Below are 26,426 nucleotides of genomic sequence, written 5' to 3'. Positions count from 1 at the left end.
CCAAACTATTCTTACCATACAAAATCATGTCATCACAAAAACTCATCGCATAGGCATTAGTCACACGGAGCATCGTACCTGGCAGTTACGTTTACGCGATGTACGTGAATCAGATCGTGGTTGGTATATGTGCCATATAAATACGGATCCAATGAAAAGTCAAGTTGGTTATTTGGATATGGTAATTCCACCTGATATTATCGACTATCAAACCAGTCACGATATGATTGTGCAAGAGGGGCAAAATGTCAGTCTAACATGTACTGCGACAGGACTGCCAACGCCTACGGTTATTTGGCGAAGTGAACATGATATGCCATTTCTACATACTAATGCGGATGAATCTGAAGTTTACAGCATCGAAAGTGCAAACCTAACGCTTTGGCAGGTCACAAGAGAGATGATGGGAGACTATTTGTGTAAAGCTTCGAATGGAATACCACCAACAGTCAGCAAGCGAATTATGATTGCTCTTAATTGTGTGTTCACATATTTTTCCTAAAATGCAATGTGCCTAATTGTATGCGACCCTTTCTTTTTCCCTTTTACAGTTGCACCAACAATATGGAGACGTTACGATAGCATCTACGTTGGCTATGGCCAAAATGTGACTCTTGAGTGAATTTCCGAAGCTCATCCAACGACAGTTAACTTTTGATTGAAAGGCCAAGAGTTTGTAGAGTGTGGCACCTACGAATCGGATACTTTGGATAATGTTTTTAGAATCGTGATGCGGCTAGCGGTACGACCCCTGGATCCGAAGGATTTTGGCGATTATTATCGCGTGGCGCAAAATCTGATGCGTGAATCACAGCGCATTATATCAGTGCATCGTGAGTAACTTTGGCATAGATTTTAGCGTTTTTTCATATTTATTCGAATTATATTTGCAGACAAAGCTAAGAAGTACAGTCACCATTATCACCAACTGGATGGAAAAGGCAATAATTTGATATTGATAGAGGGTAATTTAATACATTATACTATAGTAAAAAAAAAAAAAAAAATGTAAGGCACGATAACCTCCGAAGAGATCTAAGGCCGAGCTTCTCTCCCAATTTGCGTCGTGCTCCTCTTGATTTTCCCTACAAATTGGCCGGACGGGACCTACATGTTTTATGCCGACTCCGAACGGCATCTGCAAGGCAGATGAGTTTTCAATGAGAGCTTTTCATGGCACAAATATACTCGGAGCGCTTGCCAAACACTGCCGAGGGGCGACCCCGCTTAGAAAATTTTTCTTTTTAATTGAAAAACCTTATTTCTAAAATGTTGATGTTGCTTTACCCGGGGTTCGAACACAGGGCACACGGCGTGGTAGGCGGAGCACGCTACCATCACACCACGGTAGAGCTGTTTAAAAAACAAAAATTATTGTTTTCAGAATACACATCTCTTGGAACTTCACGGGCTTCCGCTTTTTGTAATATTTTACTAACTTTGACTGTATGTCTTTTTAAAATAAATAAATTTTAATTTCCGCACACAAAATCTTAACGAAATTCGAAAAGCTTGTGTTGTTAACTCTGATGTAGCATAGTTTTAGGCGGTTTTAAGTATCGCCTTGACAACATAAATCTAACACTTATTTCTGCCACACTCCAGAGATTTTTAGCACGAAGTACAAAAGAGAATTCAATCTATTCAATCATCATCATTAAGCTTTAAAGACATTGGTGCTTTATCGGTAACTGTATCGGTAACCTTATAACAGCTGATTCGACCAACCTTATGAGAATCAATGCAATCGATTATTGGTGCCGCTAAGGTCGTAACCGTATCGTAGCCAACCAATTGGGTTTTGGTTTACCGTCGTAACGATAAAAAGCTGATTACGTTAGGGATACGGATACAGCGATACGATATACGGCACCAATGACTCCGGCTTTAACTACAATTGCCCGCCTAGGCAATTCTGCCCCTAGCGTAGCAAGTTCCGCTAAGCATTCCTGCTTCGCAATGACAAACGCCAATTGGGAGCTCCAAATTAGATCAAGTCTTCCTCCGCAAATTTCTCTAAAGTCAGGGGAAGTCGGAAATTCGGTTCAGTTCGTGTTGTGGCTCAAAGTCTTAAAACAGAAGGTGATTTGGTTCGAATCGGTTTGCAGCCCTGTGTTTTTAGTGTTTAACTTTGTTGAGGGCAACATATTGTTATGTATATCACCTTAATTATTAAAAAACCATTAGTTAACAATTTCCAAATTTGAGAGAAATGGATTTTTCAAACGTCGTTAGTGACCCCTATGAGTAAGTTTATTGAGCTCAGCTTCGGCCGAGCCTGTCCATTTCCACCAAATAATCGGAATCTTGAGGTATGTACATATATCAAAAACACAAAGTGTTTTTACATTTTTTTGTTTCTTGATTCACTCGATCCATAAACCTGTGCCCATTCAGGTTTTGTCGAATTCAGTAATTTTTGCTGTTTGATAATTTTTATAAACTTTTATGCTTACACTTGGATTATTATAAATTGATACTTAAAACATACTTTAAATAAATTTAGGAAAAACAATTTAAAAGCCATATTTAAGTTCGAAAGTTTATGGAGTTGAAATTTACACAAGTAATAAAGTTCGCCTTTCTTGTGAGGACAAGACATTTAATAATTCTTTCTGTTGATTTTACAATTGCGATTGGAGGAAGTAGGAATCGTCACTATACCATAACTATGAAAGCGATTGGATATATATTTTTAATATATGCAAGAATAATTAGTTAAAACTGAAACTTAACAATTTTTCAGTCTTACTTAAGTAGTCGTATTTTATAAATAAATAGATACATATTGTAACGAATTTACTTTCAAATCCTCTTATTTGCAATCCTCTGCTAAGTTCGAATCACTAAACTGTTGAATAAATAACTCCAATTTGTAGTAATGCAAAATGGCCTTTATTAAAGTACTTCACAATAACACTCAAACTGTGCAACGAATAGCTTGCTTAATAACCACACTGATTGATAGCTCAATGAAACTCTACTATTCAAAATAATACTGCTATTGCTCGCTAGATATCGTCTTAATCGCAACTGCTTGACAACTCAAATCAAACTGAATTAATTTTTACTCGCTTTTGCCGCTTTTATAGTTTACGCTGCATACATCTAGGCTCTTCTATTTCTAGAACTTACCAACTATTTCGAGTGTTTATAGTTCTCATATAGTTTCTACTTGTTTACAATTTTCTACTTTTCAGCGTCTCTCAGATATATGTGAGTTTTTAGTTTACAGTCTCTCGCACACACATAGGCGTATAAGTAAATGCATCTGTGTGTGACATATCTCGGCTGCCTTATATATGTGTATACATGATTTGATTATTGACGTAAACACTGCTTAGCATGGCCTTAGTGATGGTATAGCTTAGTGATGCTAATATCCGTGACAATGCCCTCCACCTTAGTCTGATCGTCCCGATCAGACAAATCTCTCGATCTAAGCGCTGCTATCATCGCCAAATGTACCACTCTTCTACTCCGTGGTTTCTCAATGCTTTGTATGCGGTAGATGGTATCACTGATCGTCTTCACAACTCTGTACGGGCCTTCCCAACTGCACCGATATTTCGATGGAACACCTTTCCGCCGGTGAGGGTTGTATAACAGTACCAAATCTCCCTCCCGGGAACCTTCCAAATTATTTTCCTTGTCGTACCTGTGTTTCGTCTTACTACTCATTATCCTGGCTCGTTCCCTCGCATCTCTGTTGCTTGGCCAATGAACTACTTCGTAGAGCTTGCGCTTGAAGGATTGGCTTCGCATAATCAGTATCGTTCCCACGTTTCACAACAGTAGTGCGCTCCGGCTTGAAACTGCCCTCGCATTCTTTCTCGAAAATTCGTCCTTCGTCTTTTAGGCTTTGTCAATGACAGTGTTTCTCTCGCAGGTACTTTTGATTTTGCTTTATTTGGCCCATTCGACCTATTAACCGTTGACTTTGACTTCCGTGGTTTTTGTCGAGTCTTCTCCACCAGTACTCGATTACTACTGAACCCTTTCTCCAACTTGAAGTTAAGTGGTATATCCTGATTCTCATAACGCATCATACTTCTCTGTATATCGATCTTGATGTCATGGTCAACTCCCAATATGACTTCTTCAACGATCTTCGCCACAACGAATTTGTGTAGAACCGTGACCTTTCCAATCAAGACTTCACATATCACTTCTCCCTGAACTTGGTTATACTCGCCAGTGACCGTACGCAACTTCACTCCAGGTAACGGTTTTACTATCCTGTTGACCAAGTCAGATCGGATCAAGGAATGAGATGCGCCCGTATCTACAGTCAGTACTCGTTCTTTGCCATCTACATTCCCTCTGACGTTAAGACTGCTCGATTTTCTACTAATTTGCGACACAGATATCACAGGACATTCAATAGCCGGGGCAATTTTTCGTTCTTTACATCCGACACGCTCTGGCTCATTTCCTCCAGCTTTGCGTTTACGGCCACCCCCATTGTTGGAACTATTAGGACCAAGATCGCAATTACGTGCAATGTGACCGGACTTCCCGCATTTGAAGCATTTGATAACTTTTTCACTCCGCTTTTGCGATCCTTTCAGCGGCTCCAATATTGCGTCTACCCACTCTGCCTTTCTACTTCCACACGGCGTGCTTTGAAAACTGGCTTACACAGAAGCGACGCTGTTTCCTGAATCAGAGCATGTGATACCGTTTCCGCGAATGTTGGTTTGGGGTTGCGTATGTAGCTCGCTTTGTTTCGACATCCCGTATGCCATTTATAAAGCTTTGAATCTTTACCCTTTCAGTGTATTCCACGGGTGCGTCCGCATTCGCTAAATGTGCTAGCCTTTCAATATCCGACGCAAACTATTGCAATGTTTCACCAGGCCTCTGGAAGCGGTTCAGCAACTCAATTTGGTATATCTGTCTCCTATGCTCAATTCCGTATCGTCTCTCTAGAGCGTCCATCAATGCTTCATAACAGTTCCGTTCGCCCTCTGGAATGGTTTGTAAAATCTCAGCTGCAGGCCCTTTCAACGCCATGAACAATGCAGCAACTTTATCTTCAGCATTCCATTGGTTCACTGCTGCGATCTTCTCAAACTGTAGCTTGAAGACCTGAAAAGGAACAGAACCGTCAAAGGATGGTGTCTTTACCTTTGGATTACTCGCTGAAACTGTTGGGCGATTTAATTGCAACTCCTGTATACGACCTCTCAAAGCTTCTATCTCAGCATCAATTTTGTCCTCGAGCTGCACCATTTTTGTATCCTGTGCTTCCAGCTTTGATGTTACCCTTGCTTCCTGTGCTTACAACTGCGAAGACATTTGCGCCACCTGCAATGATAAGCGCTCCTCTTGTGCTTCCATCTTAGATGTTATACGTGTCTCTTGCGACTCCAGTTGGGATGCCATATATGTCTTCTGTTCTTCGAGCTGTGTAGAAATTTGTGATGACATTTCGGACATTTTTGCCGATATTGCAGCCAACATCATGTTCAGGTTTGTGTTCGCCATTGTCTGCGGTGTTTCATTTTTCTCTTCAATTTTTGCTGTTGTCTTGTCCTCATCAGGATAAAAGACATACTCGTCCACATCAATTCCTTCTGCTTCCATTGCCTCTCGTAGCCGTGCCTGAAGTTCGAGTTTGACGCCGCTTGTATTCAATCCACGGCTCTCCAACTTCTTCTTTAGTTGCTGGATCTTCAATTCACTGAACTTTGCCATGTCCTTGTTGTCCTCTGGAATTTATTCAACAATTCCTCTCCTGACACCAATTGTAACGAATTTACTTGCAAATCCTCTTATTTGCAATCCTCTGCTAAGTTCGAATCACTAAACTGTTGAATAAATAACTCCAATTTGTAGTAATGCAAAATGGCCTTTATTAAAGTACTTCACAATAACACTCAAACTGTGCAACGAATAGCTTGCTTAATAACCACACTGATTGATAGCTCAATGAAACTCTACTATTCAAAATAATACTGCTATTGCTCGCTAGATATCGTCTTAATCGCAACTGCTTGACAACTCAAATCAAACTGAATTACTTTTTACTCGCTTGTGCCGCTTTTATAGTTTACGCTGCATACATCTAGGCTCTTCTATTTCCAGAACTTACCAACTATTTCGAGTGTTTATAGTTGTCATATAGTTTCTACTTGTTTACAATTTTCTACTTTTCAGCGTCTCTCAGATATATGTGAGTTTGTAGTTTACGGTCTCTCGCACACACATAGGCGTATAAGTAAATGCATCTGTGTGTGACATATCTCGGCTGCCTTATATATGTGTATACATGATTTGATTATTGACGTAAACACTGCTTAGCATGGCCTTAGTGATGGTATAGCTTAGTGATGCTAATATCCGTGACAATATATATTTATGACATGGACGTTTCAATATCATTACGTTAGAAAACACGATCCTAAAGAAAGAACGAGATTTTGCTAAAAAAAAAAAAATTTTTGCTAACTGAATATGCGTCCTCGTTTGGGGACTTGTCCTGATTATAAAATTGTTTGCTTTGAAAGGCTAGCTCATCATCCCTTTTAAAAATTATTAGAAACTTATTACTATAAAATTCCACTTCGATTGAAATTTCCTCTTTCAGTACTAAGTATTTTTTTCACAAATTTAAATTTACTTACTTGCGTTTTTCTCTCACAAACACATTAATTACTCTAGAAATCATTGGTACTTTGGTAATTAAGTGATAAGTACTGAAATGTGATTGTGATATTTAACCTACCCTTAATACTGACTGCGTGCTTTCACTTTAAAATAAAATATTGTTACGAATATTAGCAAAACTAAGGAGTGCTGTCAGCTCTAAGCGATCTAAGCAGTGACGTGAATGCACATCAATAATTCAATCATTATGTATCTACATAAACGAATCAATAATTGCGTCTACACATATGTACACATTCCGACGAGCAACATTTACATACAAGGCAGCGAGAGATGAGATGTCACACACCGATGAATTTACTTATACGCTTATGTGTGTGCGGGAGACTGTAAACTACAAACACATGCATATACCTTATCTGAGTTGTCACAAGAGAGAGCAATAATTTGTGCACGTAGTTGTGGCTGGCGATTTTGTAGCCGAAACAACTAGTAACTTCTGGAAATCGAAGAGCCTAGAAGTATGCAGCGTAAACTATAAAAGCAGTGCAGGCGAGTAAGAAGTAATTCAGTTTGATTTGAATTGTCAAGCAGTTACGAGTAAGACGATATCTAGCGAGCAATAGCACTATTATTTTGAAAGTCAGTTTCCTTTAAGATATCAGTTTGGTTATTAAGCTATTTGTTGCACAGTTTGAGTGTTATTGGAAGTATTTTAATAAAGGCCATTTTTCCGTTATTCAATATTGGAGTTATTTATTCAACAGTTTAGTGATTCGAACTTAGCAGAGGATTGCAAATAAGAGGATTTGCAAGTAAATTCGTTACAATTGGTGTCAGAAGAGAAATTGTTGAATAAATTCCAGAGGACAACAACGACATGGCAAAGTTCAGTGAATTGAAGATCCAGCAACTAAAGAAGGAGTTGGAGAGCCGTGGATTGAATACAAGCGGCGTTAAACTTGAACTTCAGGCACGGCTACGAGAGGCAATGGAAGCGGAAGGAATTGATGTGGAAAAGTATGACTTTCATCTTGATGGCGAGGAAGTAACAAAAGTTGAAGAGAAAAACGAAACATCGCAGACAGTTACGAGCACAGACTTGAACATGATTTTGGCTGCAATATCTGCTCAAACATCGACAATGTCATCACAACTAGAATCGCAGGAGACACGCATAACATCCAAGATTGAAGCACAAGAAACGCGTATGTCAGAAATGTCGACACAGATTACATCCAAGATGGAAACGCAATTGGAAGAACAGAAGACATATATGGCATCCCAACTGGAATCGCAGGAGACACGCATAACATCAAAGATGGAAGAACAAGAGGAGCGCTTATCATTGCAGGTGGCACAAATGTCTTCACAATTAGAAGCACAGGAAGCAAGGGTAACATCAAAGCTGGAAGCGCAGGATGCAAAAATCGCTCAATTTCAGGCAGAAGTCGATGATTTGAAGGGTCGTATGGAGCAGTTACAATTAAATCGTCCAGCAGTTTCAGCGAGTAATTCAAAGGTAAAAACACCATCCTTTGACGGTTCTGTTCCTTTCCAGGTCTTTAAGCTACAGTTTGAGAAGACCGCAGCAGTGAACAACTGGAATGTGGAAGATAAAGTTGCTGCACTCTTCGTAGCATTGAAAGGACCAGCTGCCGAAATCTTACAGACTATTCCAGAGTACGAACGGAACAGTTATGACGCATTGATGGCTGCTATAGAACGGCGATACGGAAGCGAACACAGGAAACAGATATTTCAAATAGAATTGCAAAACCGCTACCAAAAAGCAAATGAGACATTGCAGGAGTTTGCTTCAGATGTTGAAAGGTTGGCTCATCTCGCAAATGCAGACGCACCCGTGGAATACACCGAGAGGGTAAAAATCCAGAGTTTTATAAATGGCATACGAGACGTCGAAACAAAGCGAGCTACATACGCAAACCCAAAGCCAACATTCGCAGAAACGGTGTCACAAGCTCTGATTCAAGAAACAGCGTCGCTTCTGTGTAAGCCAGTTTTCAAAGCACGCCGTGTGGAAGTAGAAAGGCCAGAGTGGGTAGAAACAATTTTGGAAGCACTGAAGGGATCTCAACAGAAGAATGCCGGAGTTATTAAATGTTTCAAGTGCGGCAACCCAGGTCACATTGCACGTCATTGCGATCTTGGTCCTAATAGTTCCAACAATGTGGGTGGCCATAAACGCAAAGCTGGAGGAGATGAGCAAGAGCGAGTAAGAGGTAGAGAGCTAGATCCAGCTATTGAATGCCCTGTGATATCTGTGTCGCAAATTGGTAGGAAATCGAGCAGTCTTACTGTTTAGGCAGGATGCCTAACTTTTCCGCATCTGATTGCGACCCCCCCCAATGCAACTCTGCAAATCGATACTCGATACTCGAATTAATTTATAACCACCCACACCATCACCCTCATGCATGTGCATGCATGTACATGCACGTGTATGTGTGCTTTTGTCAGCACTCATGCATATGCATGTCGAGGTTGATGTGTGGGTGCCTTTCCCCTCCAAAACGGAGGATTTTGCGGGTCAACGGTTGTAGCTTGCTATACAACCGGCCTCTTTGATTTCAACAGCCAACCAGTTAACATCTGCCGCCAGCGATCTCTCCCGTATTTCTGCGTTTATTCAGGTAATATTGTAACTATTGCTAGTTTTACATTTATCCAATAAATCACATATACTATAACGAGAAATCTCGTCTCTTTTGCTTATTTTCATTTCCAACCCGCTTACTCCCGCTGAGATCGACCCGGTGCGCCCACCTCTCCAGGATTAGACGCACACCGGCCGAACATTTGGTCCTATCTCACCAGGAATTGGAAACAGCACCTTAACAATACAGTCCACAACATAATTAGCCCGAAAAATTCATCAGGAAAAGTATTTTGCCCACCAACAAAAAAGTCCATTATTTAATACCAACGTCAAAACACTGAGCAAGCGACAGCCAGCGGAAGCCACTGCATCACACAAACTACTTGCCATATAAACACCACTATACAAATCGCCACAAAAAGCCAGAGTAAGTGCAATATTTCTTGCCACATTTTTTTTGGTTGGTTAAAAACAATAAATAAAAAGTACGAAAAATCATTTAAAGTGTCATACGTGATTGTAGTTAACCGCGAAAAGTGTGAAAAAACTGTGTAGTGCCAAAAAAGAAAATAAGTGCAAACGCGTTGCATTAACGTCGGTTAAGATTCCTTGTGACTATCTGGTCTGTCCCCCCACCAGCGGTAAGGCTCTCCAGACACAGCACAGGGAAGAGGTGCACATAACCTCACTTTCACAAAAATTTCACGCCATTTGACTGCGGCAAAATTTAATTTCTTTTGCGTCACTATTATTTTCACTAATTTCCTTAATTAATCTTGTTACACAGTTTTGTTCTTTGTTGCACAACATTTATTTCACGGTTTCACACTTTTCGTCGAGTTCATATCAACGCGCGCACTTAATAAAATTGACGATTGAAGTGGCGAGTGGCCCCCTTTATTTACACAAAACACATTGGTGTTGCTCCCCCCTGCTCCCTGTTTTACGGCACAAATAATCTGCAAAGTCAGACAAAAATAAACAAATTAAAAGTAATAATCAATTCTGTGTAATTTTAATAGTTGTTGGTTGGGTGATTCGCTCAGGTTTTCAAGTTTTATATCCCTTGATTAATTCGCTTTCCACTTTAATCCATGAACATGGAATCATATATTAGATTGGCCGATCGAATAATCGAATTCGAGGCCGATTTTAATGACATAAATGCGGCTCTGCACACTATACACACTCTTGCAATACAGCAAAAAGAGTTGCAAGCTAAGTGGGAAAAAGCCGAGACCGCCCTCGAGGAATTGCTTGACTCTGACACGCTCGATGCTAAGAAAATTGCAGCGGTCAAGATCAAGCATAAAGCGGCATATGCCGTATTCCTGAGATGCATGTCGAACATGGCTGAAATTCAAACTAAATTGAAGGAGGAAAAGGATAGGGCAGTCAAACCTGAGGGAGAACGCGCTCGCGAACATAGTATCCGCCTGCCAGCTTGTGATACTGAGGTGTTCAAGGGCGACTACCTATCTTGGCCAACGTTTCGTGACCTGTTCACGGCCATATACAAAAACAACAGTCGCCTAAGCCCGGTAGAAAAGTTGTTCCACCTCAATCAGAAAACTCAAGGTGAGGCAAAGGACATCGTCAAGAAATGTCCCTTGACAAATGAAGGCTTCGAAACAGCCTGGAAAAACCTATGTGAGAGATACGAGAATAAGCGGATTCTTGTAAACTCACAACTACAAATTTTGTTTAATCTAAAAAAGATAGATAGCGAGTGCGGCAGCTCTATCAAAACCTTACAGCGCGACATAAATAATTGCTTGGCATCTTTAAAAACACATCAGATCGATGTTTCAAATTGGGATGCGATTATTACCTATTTATGTTCGACAAAATTACCTGAAAATACGTTGGCTCTATGGGAGCAGAGCATTGACCACAAGACGGACATATCCAAGTGGGAGGATATGGACAAATTCTTGTCAAATCGTTTCCAGACACTTGAAACCGTGTCTGGTTTTACAGGGAATGCCACTTCTAAAGTGCAAAAATCAAACACGTCGCGCCAGTCGACGGAAAACCCTACAAAAAGACTTGGTGCTTTTCAAACCAAAGTAACCAAGCAAACAACAAAATCAATATGTAAAATGTGCAAATCTACGGAGCACAGATTACGCAACTGTTCACGTTTTTGCGATTTAAATCCGGTAGAAAGGATTAAATTCGTCAAATCCACAAATGGCTGCCTGAATTGTTTATCCCCAGGACACACAGTGACGAGGTGCACCAGTTCGTACAACTGTGCCAAATGCCACTCTCGTCACCACACGCTCCTGCATGCGGACACACTTCAGCAACCGGCGGTGCGCAACCCGTTCAAAGATGCGGATAATACCCCATCAACTTCGGTACAGGCACGGAAAAGACAGGAATCGGGACAACCACCCTCTTCTACGAACCAGAATGTCAAATCCTGCCATGCCAATTCCAGCACAGGTGTGCTATTAGGAACTGCTCGCGTACACATTCACCATAATGGTACCGACTTCGCCGCGCGGGCATTAATTGATTCTGGGTCTGAATGTTCCTTTATAACTGAAAGACTGAAACGCAGAATCAATTTGCCAGCGAGGAAAATGCATGCCCATGTTTCAGGCATCACAAATGCGGTGTCAGCTCAGGTGAAAGGAGCATCCAACATCGAACTACGTTCACCAGTGGATCCCTGCTTCAGCCTGATTACACCCGTACTAGTTCTAACGAAACTCACTGGGAATCTTCCATCCTGCCATATCAACGCAATGACTATGCAGGCATTCCCAGACTTGGTTTTGGCAGACAAGAGGTTCTACGTCAACGAAGACGTAGACCTCATACTTGGCGGAGACATATATCCCCAAATTATAATGAACGGTATAAAAAAGAATGTGCTAAACACACTCTTAGCCCAAGAGACAGTGTTCGGTTGGATACTGACCGGTCGTATCGAATCACCAAATCCAACGAAGAGCATTATGTCTTTCTACAACGAGGTTGCGTTAGACAACCAACTCAAAGCTTTCTGGGAGGTAGAAAATGTACCCAAAAATAAAATATTAAATGAGGATGAAAGGTACTGCGAACAACTATTTAAAGAAACAACGCAGCGAAGTGAGAATGGAAGGTACACCGTGTCACTACCATTCCGGCAGGATTACCCTAACAATATTAACTTAGGACCATCCCTGAAGCGTGCATGCTCTCAATTCTTCCGGAATGAGGGACGGCTAATAAAAAACCCAGATTTAGGAAAAGAATATGTTCGAGTGTTGTCAGAATATGAAACGCTCGGACATATGAGAAAAATTGAAAAGAATATTCCATCCGACGATTCGGATAATTATTTCCTGCCCCACCACGCCGTTGTAAAAGCAGAAAGTACAACCACAAAGGTACGCGTAGTATTTAACGCCTCGAGCCCTACGGCCAACGGCAATAGCTTAAACGATATTCTCCTCCCAGGCCCAGTTCTACAAGCCGATCTACCCATACTTATCCTACGATGGAGACTATACCGCTTCGTATTCAATAGCGACATCGAAAAGATGTATCGACAAATTTGGGTGAACGAAAATCACACCAAATTTCAACGTATTGTGCATCGCACTTCCCCGAATGACCCTATTAGTCTTTACGAATTAAAGACGGTTACCTTCGGAGTGAATTGCGCTCCATATCTCGCGATAAGAACGCTCCTACAACTAGCAGACGACGTCTCAAACTCGCACCCTACAGCGGCTAGCATACTGCGAGAATACATGTATGTAGATGATGTGTTAGCGGATGGACATACGATCACATCGACTATTAAAGCCAGAGATGAAATTCGTCAAGTCCTACAATCAGCGGGCTTTCCACTTCGCAAATGGACCTCCAACTCAGAGGACATTCTAAGGGACATCCCCAAAGCAGACCTGCTCAATGAAAACTTCCTGGCATTCGAAGATACCAGTTCAGTGAAAGCATTAGGTATTCGATGGAATGCCCTCTCCGACTTATTTTATTTTCAAGCAGGGACGCTGGACAACCCGGAAAATATTACGAAGAGAGCGATACTATCAGCAATCGCCAAACTTTTCGATCCCTTGGGATGGCTGGCACCAATGGTCATTGTGGCAAAAATACTCATGCAAAGTATTTGGTTGGAAGGCACCGCTTGGGACGAACCAGTATCTACCAGTACGCTGGAACGATGGAAAACCTTCACCGACCAATACCATGAAATCGATAAAATCCGGATACCTAGATGGGTCAACTTTTCACCAGGAACCGACATCGAGATCCATGGCTTTTGTGACGCATCCGAGAAGGCTTATGCAGCAGTCATCTACATGCGTGTCAAAACGGATGATAATGTCTGCACAAACCTACTTCTAGCCAAAACCCGAGTAGCCCCAGTGAAAACTCTTTCTCTTCCACGATTGGAGCTTTGCGGAGCCGTGCTGTTAGCGGAAATCACCGAATCAATTTTCAGGAACCTCAAGTTGGGACCAGTGAACGTGCACCTTTGGACGGATTCAACTATCGTCCTCGCATGGATAAGGAAACCGCCGTGTTCCTGGTCCACTTTCGTCGCACATCGGATCACCAAGATCATCGACATGGTCGGAAATAAGGACTGGTTGCATGTAAACTCAGAATCTAACCCAGCAGATTTAGGTAGCAGAGGATTACCTGCGTCTGAATTGGTCAACAATTCGTTGTGGTGGCAGGGACCTTCTTGGCTGCAAGAAGACACTTCCCAATGGCCAGCACAAGAAAGTGACTACATCACCTCCGTAGAGGAAAAGAGGGCGAAGACCTGCGCAACAACAACAGTAAATACTATCGATGTTCTTCAACGCTTTTCAGACCTACCTAGGGCTTTACGGGTGCTCTCATACGTAATGAGGTTCTACCGAAGAACTCACCCCAAAACAAAAAAATCATTTCAGGTCGAGTCACCTTTAATCTCTCCTGATGAGATCAAATCAGTAACCCAAATCTTAATTAAAATCTATCAGAAACAACATTATAGTTCCGAATATAATGATCTAAAGGCCGGAAAACCAATTGGAGGGAAAAGTGTAATACTCTCACTTAATCCCTACTTAGACCAAGATGGCATCATTCGGGTAGGAGGGCGACTCGGGGCGTCAAAGGACTTAGCTTTTACTGAACGCCACCCAATCCTCCTCCCATACAACTGTCGGTTATCCCGGCTGACAGTCCTAATGTTTCATCAACAAAGTTTGCATGGGGAGAACCAACTCATGTTGCGTCTGATACGCACCCAATACTGGATACCTAACATCAAAACTATGATTAGGGCTACAATTCACAATTGCAAAGTTTCCACTGTACACCGAAAGCGTGCTCAGACCCAACTTATGGGTATTCTCCCTCGCGAACGCACGACATTCAGCCGTGCATTCACGAATACTGGAGTCGACTTTGCCGGACCCTTCGACATTAAAAGTTACCGCGGCAGAGGGTGTCGACTATCCAAAGGCTATGTCTGCCTTTTCGTGTGTTTTTCCACACGAGCGATTCATCTGGAGGCCACTACTGACCTCAGCACCCCATCATTTCTTGCGGCTTTTGCCCGTTTTATATCTAGACGCGGATGTCCCAAAAACGTCTACTCCGACAACGGTACAAACTTTGTCGGAGCTTCACGATCCCTACGATCGGAATTCAAAACTTTCATGGCACAAGCCCGAGACAATGCTGTCTCGAAGTACAGCCACCAGTCACTCACGTGGCATTTCATCCCTGCGGGCGCTCCCCACATGGGAGGGCTGTGGGAGGCTGGAGTGAAAAGCTTCAAAAGCCACTTCAAAAAGATAGCCTCACCACACAAATTTACATTCGAGGAATTCCATACACTCTTGTGCCGCATCGAGGCATGCCTGAACTCGCGGCCGCTCAGCCCGGCATCCAATGACCCAACGGACCTTGAGCCGCTTACTCCAGGTCATTTCCTCACTGGCAGCCATCTACTGGCTCCGCCAGAGCCGGATGCTAGTGAGAGCCCTGCCTCGATGATCAATCGGTGGCAGAAACTCAAAGCCCTCCATCACACTTTCTGCAAGCGATGGAAAACCGAATATCTATCCGAACTTCAAAAAAGAGTGAAGTGGAAGCATCCCAAACAAAATATCAAAGTGGGAGATCTCGCTGTCCTCAAAGAGGACCACTTATCTCCCAACGAATGGAGGTTAGGTCGAGTTGTCAACGTACACCCCGGCGAAGATGACCGAGTACGCGTAGTCGACCTCAAAACCGAGAAGGGTCAAGTCAGACGACCTTTGGTCAAACTGATCCTTCTTCCAACGGAAGAGACGGATTGCGAGAAGGCTAAGTGCTCCTCCTAACAATCCCTCCATTCCTCCATACCCCTCCCTTCAAAAAAAATCAAACCCAGCTCTCGTTCACCCGGAACGAGGCCAACCAACTATCCTAATCAGATCGCCCATCTGCCACAACACTATCTCCCCCGACTACCTACAACTAGAGGCCCACGGTTAGTGATAGCATCGAAAGCATATTAAGGAACCCACGTCTTCGTGTCTCTCTACCCCTAAGCCTGCGTTTCTCCCGAGCCATATATTATAATCCACCCTCCGGTCTCGTGATGGTGCGAGTCTACCGGAGGGGAATCCTAAAACGTACTACGCGATGGCAATGGGGAAAGGGAGCGCGGGACATGAAGACGCGTTTCAACCACGCGCCGTGATGCCCCGCTATCCCTAAGCTTGTGGCTATGCCCTAATCAACCCCCCGGTCTCGTGATGGTGCGAGTCTACCGGAGGGCGATCCTACATCTTCTCTTTCTTTTCTCTACCTCCGGTCTCGTTTCGAGTCAGCCGGAGGGACTCCTACACCTGAATACGGAGCGAGACGCACGAAGACGCGGGAGAGCGTACAAAAAGCTCGCAAACAAAAAAAAACATTTTTTTTTTTTTTCGATCTAAGTTTTTTTTTTAACAAGACTAACCGGGGGCCCCCTGAACAGAAAACCCCATAATTCACTCGCTCACACAAAGCGAGGACACCAGAAAACATCCCATTCACTCATTCTCCCAGAAAGAGGACACCAGAAAAAACCTACCGCAGAAGGGCGAACCGATCTGCCACAGAATCTAAGGGCGTTCGGCCCATTATCTATATTTTTTAAAGGAAAGATTCCACAAGTCAACCCAAATTCACTCGCTCCCCGAGCGAGGACACCAGAACCCTAACGCAGAACACGGTCTGCCACAGAATTGCAAATTCACGAAGACTTTTGAGTTAGATATAGGTACGCGATACGTCGCTCTCACCAAAAAGGGTAGTACACGATCTTAAGAATCAGTAAAACGAGGTCAACAACCCCTGCTGCGATTCCCAATAGGCCTTATACTATTACATAGCCTTGGCTGGCTCTTGAAGAGAAGAGTAACCTGAGTAGACATAATCATTAATCTTACTTTTCTCTTCGTTTCGAGACTCCGAGGAAACTGCATTTACATTAAACAAAAGTGAGAGAGACGATGTAATGACCCTTGAGAGCGTAGAAATAAAAGATGGTTACTAAAACTGAGGGTATGCAAAGACTGTTGGTCCTATAATCGAAGAAGTAAGAATGGGGTACTCAACTTCTTAATGTTATTAGCGAACACGGAAATCTAAGATACGTTTCCTTTCCTTTTTTATGAAATTCTCAAATTTTTAAGGTTAAGGCACCAATAGCCGATGTCAGTAGATATGGCTAAAGAAAAAATGGTTATGCCTAAGGCAGTATGACTACTGAACTTTGCCAGGCGCCTTTATTCCCACACCCTGAGCCCACGGGACTTCCTCAAAATTTTAACATAATTTAATCATGTTTCGATCATAGTTTTTAGTGTTATGACTCTTCTGCTAAATTAACATATATCTTCACACACCACTAGCTACTCTAGTTGCAAATATCTTCCTAGGTTAAACCCAAAGCAATCGCACTATAACTCCCCAGTAGAAGACATAAACATATCAAGCGTGTATTTAATAAAAGGTTTCCACATACCAATTTGTTTTCTACCACAGATTTTTTGTGCTGCTGAAATCGTCAGTAATCTCTCCTTATCGACAAATCGTTGTTGTTCATCCTTTAAAAGACGCATTATGATCTTTGAAGTGACTGATCTAAAGTTTTCGTTGAGCATCTAACAATTATTAAGTAAAAATGTTAGAAATAAATATTGGCTTGTTTTTTTTTTTAAAACCTACCGCTCCCTTCATTGCACTAAATGAGCATTTCGCTATCAATTCCAAACAACGTACAGTATTTCTGAAATCCTTTAAATCGTCCAAAGTATTTGCAATGAAGATATCCAACATAGCCAAACAGATTATAAATGAAATACGCTGAACAAGTGAGACCTTGTGTAGTAAAGGGTAATGCAGAATTCAGGGTCATTACAGCATTCACTCGGCTCCGTTTTTAAAATTGGCCTGGTAAATACTAAACTAAAATATGGGTTATTACTTGGAGATGATATTCGCATACCAGCACACCATGGACGACCTGGTCCTAAATACTCGTAAAAGTTGCGTTGCAAGTATACTGACTTAACGGAATCCTATGGATAGATTTTCATGATCTTTTTGCTCGAAAATGAAACGGATACCAACAAGTTGTAAGTCCTCCTTTCATCGCCACCTTCATATGAATCAGCACCATTATAACCCTTAATCGGCCATTGGAAGCGCATGTCATTTTGGGTGCCTCTCTGGACTCCCTGCCCGAAACATCTTTATTCCTGTAACGAGTGATTTCGTTATGTCCACCTGCAGCTTGACTGCCATCTGAATTCGTGGAGATAACCACACCACCAGCAGTGACAGGGGTATTGCCATTACCACCAGCACCACCCCCAGCTCCGCCGGCGACCGTGCCAGCTGGCGGCTGAGTGCTGCAGCTGCACTCCTCTTCCTCCAAAATGCACTCGACCATTTTTCACCCGTCTATTAGTGCGTTTACATTTTTTTGATAAGCGTTTATCAAATAATGATAGTTTAAATGTAAATTGTTTTTCTATCATTATCGTGTGCTCTCGACGAACAAATTAGTTAAAGTTTTGGTAGAATGTGGAAAACGGTACAAACAACTCTTTACACTTTCGTTTTCGTTACAAACAATCGCGACCAACACCACAGCGTACCAATCAATTGTTAATGTATGCGAAAGGCCGTAAATTTTAAAATGACTCTTTACGCTTAAGTTTTGCCCGCTTTATGGAACAATTACGTGGTCCAACACGCATGAACAATACAAAGATTAATTTATAAATACAAATATGCACACACGTATGTAAATACGGTACACTAATTATATATCTGACCCGTTTACAGATCCTTCGAAAGTTATGGGTGGGAACATCCGTACTCTTCTTGTTGGGACTACAACTATTTTGCTGTGGTTGCACATACGCTGAAGATATCCCAAAACAATAAACCCGCCTGGAAAGATTTTTTTTTAACCAATTCTGGTAACTTATTTACGATCTCCAAAACTTCGCCTGTCCATTTGGCAGCACCAATTCCACCTTGTCCGCTTGAACCCATCGTAACCTTCTTAGCTTGCGATAGAGGAGCAGCTACTTCAGCGGCAACCTTCGGTAAGGTTTCCAGTAGCATTTCCACCATGGCAGTTCCCCGATATTCACGCCAAGCTTTTGCTTTTTGTGCCATTTGTACTGCCTCAACCTTCGCTTTAGCTTCGATGGCAAACGCGCCTGAGCTTCACCAATACGTGCATCACGTTTTACTTCGGCGATACGTGCCGTACCCAAAGATTTAAGATAGCCCTTCGAATCACCTTCTTAGTCATGTATATCTTTGATGGTATACGACCCCACCGATATACCCATATTAGCCAAATCTGAAGAAGCTACCTAAAATACTTGTTTGCTAAACTTCTTGCGATCTTTATAAATAAATAAAATTTCGTCAACAGTCATAGAGCCCATAATGGCACGCTGATGGCCTTCAAGTGTTACCAGAGCAGTATGCTGTATTTCAGCTTCACCTTTACCAAGACAGTGTTCGCATGCAGTCAATAGCATATCTTGACTTCGGCCCTGAATTTCTACGTGTGCAAATCCAGTTACTGATATTGGTACGCCTTGAATAGCGTATACACAAGGACTCTCCACTTGCAATGTCAGCGTTTAGAGTGCGATTCTTTGAACTTGCTGTATGGTTGGCCACACGAAAGCTCGACCACCAGGCACCAATAATGGTTTCATCTAGCAACAGCCTGAAACCACAAGTGCTTCATTTGGACCACAAGTTACAAACCCCCAAGCCATACTTTAGTAATTTTGCAATGCAATAAAGTCTTGCAACAGAGTTAAATCAGTAAATGTTAAAAGCCGCAGTCGTTCCACCGAAAAAAAAAATATGGAAAAAAACACCTCTCCTGCCGCGCTTGCGGGTGACTCAACACCTGTGCAACGTTCTTCGCACGGCGTAACCGTTTTCAATCTTTGGTGCAACGCAGCAACCAAAAATATATCTATGTATGCGCTTTATGTGCTTCAACTCGTGACGAGGGCAAGTTTCCATCAATAACCAGCTGAAATGAAACAAAAGAAAAAAATCCATTAATAAGTGCACAAATTGGCATCGCAAAGGTGTGACAACTGACGGCGCGGCCGACGCCGCAGTTGGAGCACCCCTTTTGCGATGCCGGTAACCTGAAAAACACTAAAAAACGGAACGATACCGGCATACTTACCCATCCACTGTTCTGGATCTCCACCACCAGTCACCTGAAAAAGAAAGGAAAATGTATTAACAATCTGAAATAACATAAGAAATATTTATTTCAGTAAAATGGTTGAAAAATATTTCACCACTTACCTTCTTGTCCAGCAATGCGTAAAATTCCACATGAATTGAAGCAAAAACGGTAAAATAAATCTTTCGATTCATTTTTGTTTTTGCTTCGTTCTCTACACTGGAATGTTAAACCAACGTAGGTATGTATGTATGATACATACAAGAAAACGAGAATCGGCAGAGTTGCCATGTTACCTAAGGCGACCACCAAATGGGCCATTTCACAACGCCTCTGTCAGGTTTCAGATAATCACTTTTCCTTTACCCAGGAAGACCACGTTTCAAAGAAAACGATCGACCATATTTGTGCACCATTAAAATTTATTCAGCAGATAGCGCAACTTAACTATCCCATTCAGGGATATAAAACAAAACCTTAAAATTTCAACAACTCATAAATACAAAAAAAAAAAAAACGAAATTCAAATCTTAAAATTGAATGATTAATGCATCCGTTTGCGGTGCAGGGATAACGCAGCCGAAGACGTATACCGCTTTAGACAATCCCCGCACCGGTACGGGAAGAAGCCCATATGCCCATTCAAATGGGTAATCAAGCACGCGAACGAGCTTAGTGCCCGCTGGCACACCCGGCAACTAAACTGCCAATGAGGCACTGGATCCTGGTGCGGCCGCCGCACCCACAACACTCCCTCACACCCGCGGTAAAATGTGGAGTACCACGTCGTGGCCCTCCCGCGCACCCTCACGACAATGGGCGTCCGCCTAGCACGGAGCACCCCGGGGTCGGCGCACCGCAGCGCCTCCCTCACTGCATGCTGCAGAACCTCGACCGGCGCCAAACATGGCCATGAGCCCCTTCGCCGCTCCAAGTACCGGATGTCCGCGACCACCTCAATGGGTTCCGCATCCCCCTCCGCTGACTCCAGTTTCACACATATGTACTGCCGCGGATCCATTTGACACTGAAAAGGAAAGAAAATAGAAAACCCATTAGAAAAAATTATCAAAAATTCCGGTAGGAATTTGTTCTACTTACATTTTACCAGCTTGAGAATCCTTTTCCAAATAACAATGTGGTGAGGGTAATTTACCCACCACAATCCTACATTAATGTATCCTGGAAAATTCCTGTTACGGGAAACCAACTGGATGGCAACCCGCAACCTAACAACGGCAGCCTCATTAGTGCTGTCCAACTAAGGGCGAATACCGAACACTCAATAGACAAAATCAGTACCGAAAGTCGCAAAACTTCAAAATCGGGACTGACGTGTTTTTTCTCTTTTTCACTCATATGGGCATCTCATGCAGTACCAACCAGGCATACACAACAAAAAAAAAAGGGAAAACAAAACAAAGACAAACCTCTTCTTGTACAAAAATTTAACATTTTTTTTACAAGGAAATTTTTTTTTTTTGTTTTCCTTTACCCGTTTTTTGGCCACTGTTTTCGGGTTGGGGGGGGGGCAGGAATTGTTGTTTCTCAACAACAAACATCACAAACAGTCATTATAAGGGCTCGGTACAAAACCAATCCGAGTCCCGAAATTAAAGAATTCCGACAAGACAAAATCCCGAAATGGGAAAAGTGAACTGTTTCTACCGGCCTAGTGTGCTACTGCCCCAGTGACCTAGTTTTTTTTTTCAAGGGCAAGCAAATACATATATGTATATATATTCGCACGCCACAAATTCACCATACCAGCTGTCAGCTGACCAATAAATACACGACAGGGTTGCACGCCATCTCAAAATGATACGTGCAGATAGAACGCGTCGTGAAGAACGCATCGCCAATCTGCACGCAAGCACCGGCAGTTGGTACACTTTCCAATTTAATTACGATGTTCGCTATTCGTCATGAGCTGTCGCACAAAATTAAACCAATACCGCCGTCAGCCGCTACGGTTCGTTTAAACTCGGTTTATTCACATTTTAACGTACGTTTGTTAATAAAACACCACGCGTATCACGAAAACAAGTAATTTTGCGCGGGTGGCTTGGAATCACGTCCGCTCCAAACCTCCCACACACCGCAATCTTGCTGGTTATGTTGAAATATATAAGTTGCTCGAAATCACAGCACTAACTATTCTGCAAAAACGCTCTCGTCGCTCCACGTCATTTGACTAGTCATTTTACGGTGGCAGGTTATATTCGTAGTCACATTTGCATGGGCGTGGGTAGGTTTGTAACCAGGTGTTTTGTAGGGCTAATATAATACACAACTGACGAAATACATGCGCTGCGGCGAAAACGCGCATCACCCAACCAACCTCACGGCCACTCGCCCTGGCACATCCATAAAATGCCACAGTCGCCCTGAGAGCGACACGACACGTTATACGCTGGAACGGAGACCTCGGCCTCTTCGTCCAGCCCAGAAAAAACCTCAAAACCCTCGAGTCTGGAACGGAGACCTCTGCCTCTTCGTCCAACCAACAAAAAAAACCGCAAATCTGGAATGGAGACCTCGGCCTCTCCATCCGGACCGACAAAAAAAAACCAAAGAATAACAAACAATGGTGCCACTCTGGAACGGAGACCTCGGCCTCTTCGTCCAGCCTTACTGGCCATCGACAGTACACATATTACATTCTGAATTTCTATAGTTAAGAATTATGTATAATTCAATGGCAAGAAATATTCACTTCACTGTTCATAACCGCTAATTCTTTCATCTCAGCACAGGTGGCATGCTACGCAAGTCGAAAGGGATTCCCGGCCATTTTGCGTCGCAGACGAACTCTTTATTTAGATTAAGTTTAGTGTGTAAATCTCATAATAATTTTTCTCGTTTCCGCGGAGGTCATTGGCGGAAAACGATGTTGCGTATCGCAAGGGGGGCCGGCATGTTTAGGCAGGATGCCTAACTTTTCCGCATCTGATTGCGACCCCCCCCAATGCAACTCTGCAAATCGATACTCGATACTCGAATTAATTTATAACCACCCACACCATCACCCTCATGCATGTGCATGCATGTACATGCACGTGTATGTGTGCTTTTGTCAGCACTCATGCATATGCATGTCGGGGTTGATGTGTGGGTGCCTTTCCCCTCCAAAACGGAGGATTTTGCGGGTCAACGGTTGTAGCTTGCTATACAACCGGCCTCTTTGATTTCAACAGCCAACCAGTTAACATCTGCCGCCAGCGATCTCTGCCGTATTTCTGCGTTTATTCAGGTAATATTGTAACTATTGCTAGTTTTACATTTATCCAATAAATCACATATATTATAACGAGAAATCTCGTCTCTTTTGCTTATTTTCATTTCCAACCCGCTTACTCCCGCTGAGATCGACCCGGTGCGCCCACCTCTCCAGGATTAGACGCACACCGGCCGAACACTTACCGTCAGAGGGAATGTGGATGGCAAAGAACGAATACTGACTGTAGATACGGGCGCATCTCATTCCTTGATCCGATCTGACTTGGTCAACAGGAGAGTAAAACCGTTACCTGGAGCAAAGTTGCGTACGGTCACTGGCGAGTATAACCAAGTTCAGGGAGAAGTGATATGTGAAGTATTGATTGGGAAGGTCATGGTCCTACACAAATTTGTTGTGGCGGAGATTGTTGATGAAGTTATATTGGGAGTAGATTTCTTGGTTGACCATGACATCAAGATCGATATGCAGAGAAGGGTGATGCGTTATGAGAACCAACATGTGCCACTTAACTTTAGTTTGGAAAAAGGGTTCAGCAGTAATCGGGTACTGGTGGAGAAGACTCGACGAAGGCCACGGAAGTCGAAGGCAAAGGTTGATAGATCGAATGGGCCAAATAAATCAAAATCAAAAGTACCTGCGAGAGAAACACTGGCATTGACAAAACCTAAAAGACGCAGGAAAATGAAGCAACGAATTTTCGAGAAGGAATGCGAGGGTAGTTTCAATCCAGAGCGCACTACTGTGGGGAAACGTGGGAACGATACTGATTATGCAAAGCAAATCCGTCCAGCGCAAGCTCTACGAAGTAGTTCATCGGCCAAACAACAGAGTGTAAAGGAACGAACCAGGGTATTGAGTGGTACGATGAAACACAGGTACCATGAGAACAATAATTCGAAAAGTTTCTTGGCGGGAGATTTGGTACTGTTATACAACCCTCACCGGCGGAAAGTTGTTCCATCCAAATTTCGGTGCAGTTGGGAAGGCCCGTACAAGATTGTGAAGAAGCTCAGTGATACCATCTACCGCATACAAAGCATTGAGATACCACGGAGTAGAAGAGTGGTTCATTTGGAGAGATTAGCAGCGTTTAGATCGAGAGAGTTGTCTGATCGGGACGATCAGACTTAGGTGGAGGGCAGTGTTACGAATATTAGCAAAACTAAGGAGTGCTGCCAGCTCTAAGCGATCTAAGCAGTGACGTGAATGCACATCAATAATTCAATCATTATGTATCTACATAAACGAATCAATAATTGCGTCTACACATATGTACACATTCCGACGAGCAACATTTACATACAAGGCAGCGAGAGATGAGATGTCACACACCGATGAATTTACTTATACGCTTATGTGTGTGCGGGAGACTGTAAACTACAAACACATGCATATACCTTATCTGAGTTGTCACAAGAGAGAGCAATAATTTGTGCACGTAGTTGTGGCTGGCGATTTTGTAGCCGAAACAACTAGTAACTTCTGGAAATCGAAGAGCCTAGAAGTATGCAGCGTAAACTATAAAAGCAGTGCAGGCGAGTAAGAAGTAATTCAGTTTGATTTGAATTGTCAAGCAGTTACGAGTAAGACGATATCTAGCGAGCAATAGCACTATTATTTTGAAAGTCAGTTTCCTTTAAGATATCAGTTTGGTTATTAAGCTATTCGTTGCACAGTTTGAGTGTTATTGGAAGTATTTTAATAAAGGCCATTTTTCCGTTATTCAATATTGGAGTTATTTATTCAACAGTTTAGCGATACGATCCTAGCAAAAGGGCAAATAAGAGGATTTGCAAGTAAAAATCGTTACAATATAGTTCGGTTGTTTTGGGATTTTTACATTTTTATTTCAGTATATTATTAGTTTAGAAAATATATTTAAAGAAGCTGCGCAATCTGATTGATGTGAGCATTAGAATTCCTTTTATTGTTAATAATTTTTTTGATGCTCAAACTACATTGTTTATCTTATTAAATGTCGCGGTCAGATATAAAATCAATCTATAGCTTAATAAACAAATGATATGAGTCGTGTTACAGACTTTATAGTAGCGTTTGATTACTTTTTTTTCTAGCATGCATGTATGTTTAAAAAAAAATTTTAAAACCAAAGAGCAAACCCTCTTTTTCTGCACTTTCATATTCATATGTTTGATAATAACAGAGCTGTCTACAGTTATTGACTTTGGCTCGATAGTTCCTATTCCAAATTAAACGTGCATTCCATTGTGTCTTTTCCATTGAGTCTTTTATTCGATATAAGAAGTCGAACTAGAAATTTCTTAAAAAAAATAAATGTAAGGCGCGATAACCTCCGAAGAGATATAAGGCCGAGCTTCTCTTCCAATTTTCGTCGTGCTCCTCTTGGTTTTCCCTACAAATTGGCCGGACGGGACCTACATGTTTTATGCCGACTCCGAACGGCATCTGCAAGGCAAATGAGTTTTCACTGAGAGCTTTTCATGGCAGAAATACACCCGGAGCGCTTGCCAAACATTGCCGAGGGGCGACCCCGCTTAGAAAAATTTTCTTCTAATTGAAAAACTTTTTTTCTAAAATTTTAATGTTGCTTGCCCGGTGTGTGGACCCAGGGGATACGGTGTGGTAGGCGGAGCATGCTACCATCACACCACGGTGGCCGCCGAAATGTCTTACCTTTATATAAAATCTACTATGTTAGTGATATTTTATATGAATTAGTGTAAATTTATAATGGATGTTATCACAATGTATACTATTTGTTTTATTTCAGTACATACACGGACATTAGTGCGTGTAAAAAAAAGTTGAACATTTTCCGCACGACACTGAACGTTTAGCTTGGGAGTATTTCAAATTGTTTTAAATAATTTTATCGACACCCTCTAAAAACAACGCAAGTGGCATTTCCGAAGATTTCTCTCACTGTGACGTAATGCTTCATTCACAAAAAATCATGGCGCAACGATACAAGGTGGCAGCATGGGACAACTGATGTTAAGCTTTTTTTATTTGATTTGATACATCAACTTTCGGCGTAGTACGATTTTGACATTTGTCCATCGAATTTACAAAAACAAAATACACGAAACGTTTATATATGTTTGTAGGTATGTCACCATGCTGCCACCTTGTATCGTTCCGCTATGCAAAAAATATGCCATTCAAAAAAATCTATTACAATATATGTAACTTAGAGGAAAAAAAAAACAATTTCACTGTTTTATCAGGGT

General features: G+C 42.2%; 2 pseudogenes; one reads left to right on the top strand and one right to left on the bottom strand.

Annotated features, from left to right (window-relative positions):
• Positions 1-127: 127 nt before the first annotated feature.
• On the top strand, positions 128-16,784 carry LOC137241532 (neurotrimin-like; annotated as a pseudogene).
• A 2,044-nt stretch (positions 16,785-18,828) lies between these two features.
• On the bottom strand, positions 18,829-19,542 carry LOC137241531 (flotillin-1-like; annotated as a pseudogene).
• Positions 19,543-26,426: the final 6,884 nt, after the last annotated feature.

This window comes from Eurosta solidaginis, chromosome 2 (genome assembly GCF_040869045.1).
Source record: "Eurosta solidaginis isolate ZX-2024a chromosome 2, ASM4086904v1, whole genome shotgun sequence".
NCBI lineage: Eukaryota > Metazoa > Arthropoda > Insecta > Diptera > Tephritidae > Eurosta > Eurosta solidaginis.
Note: the sequence above shows the minus strand (reverse complement) of the source record. Positions and strands in the feature narration are given on the sequence as shown.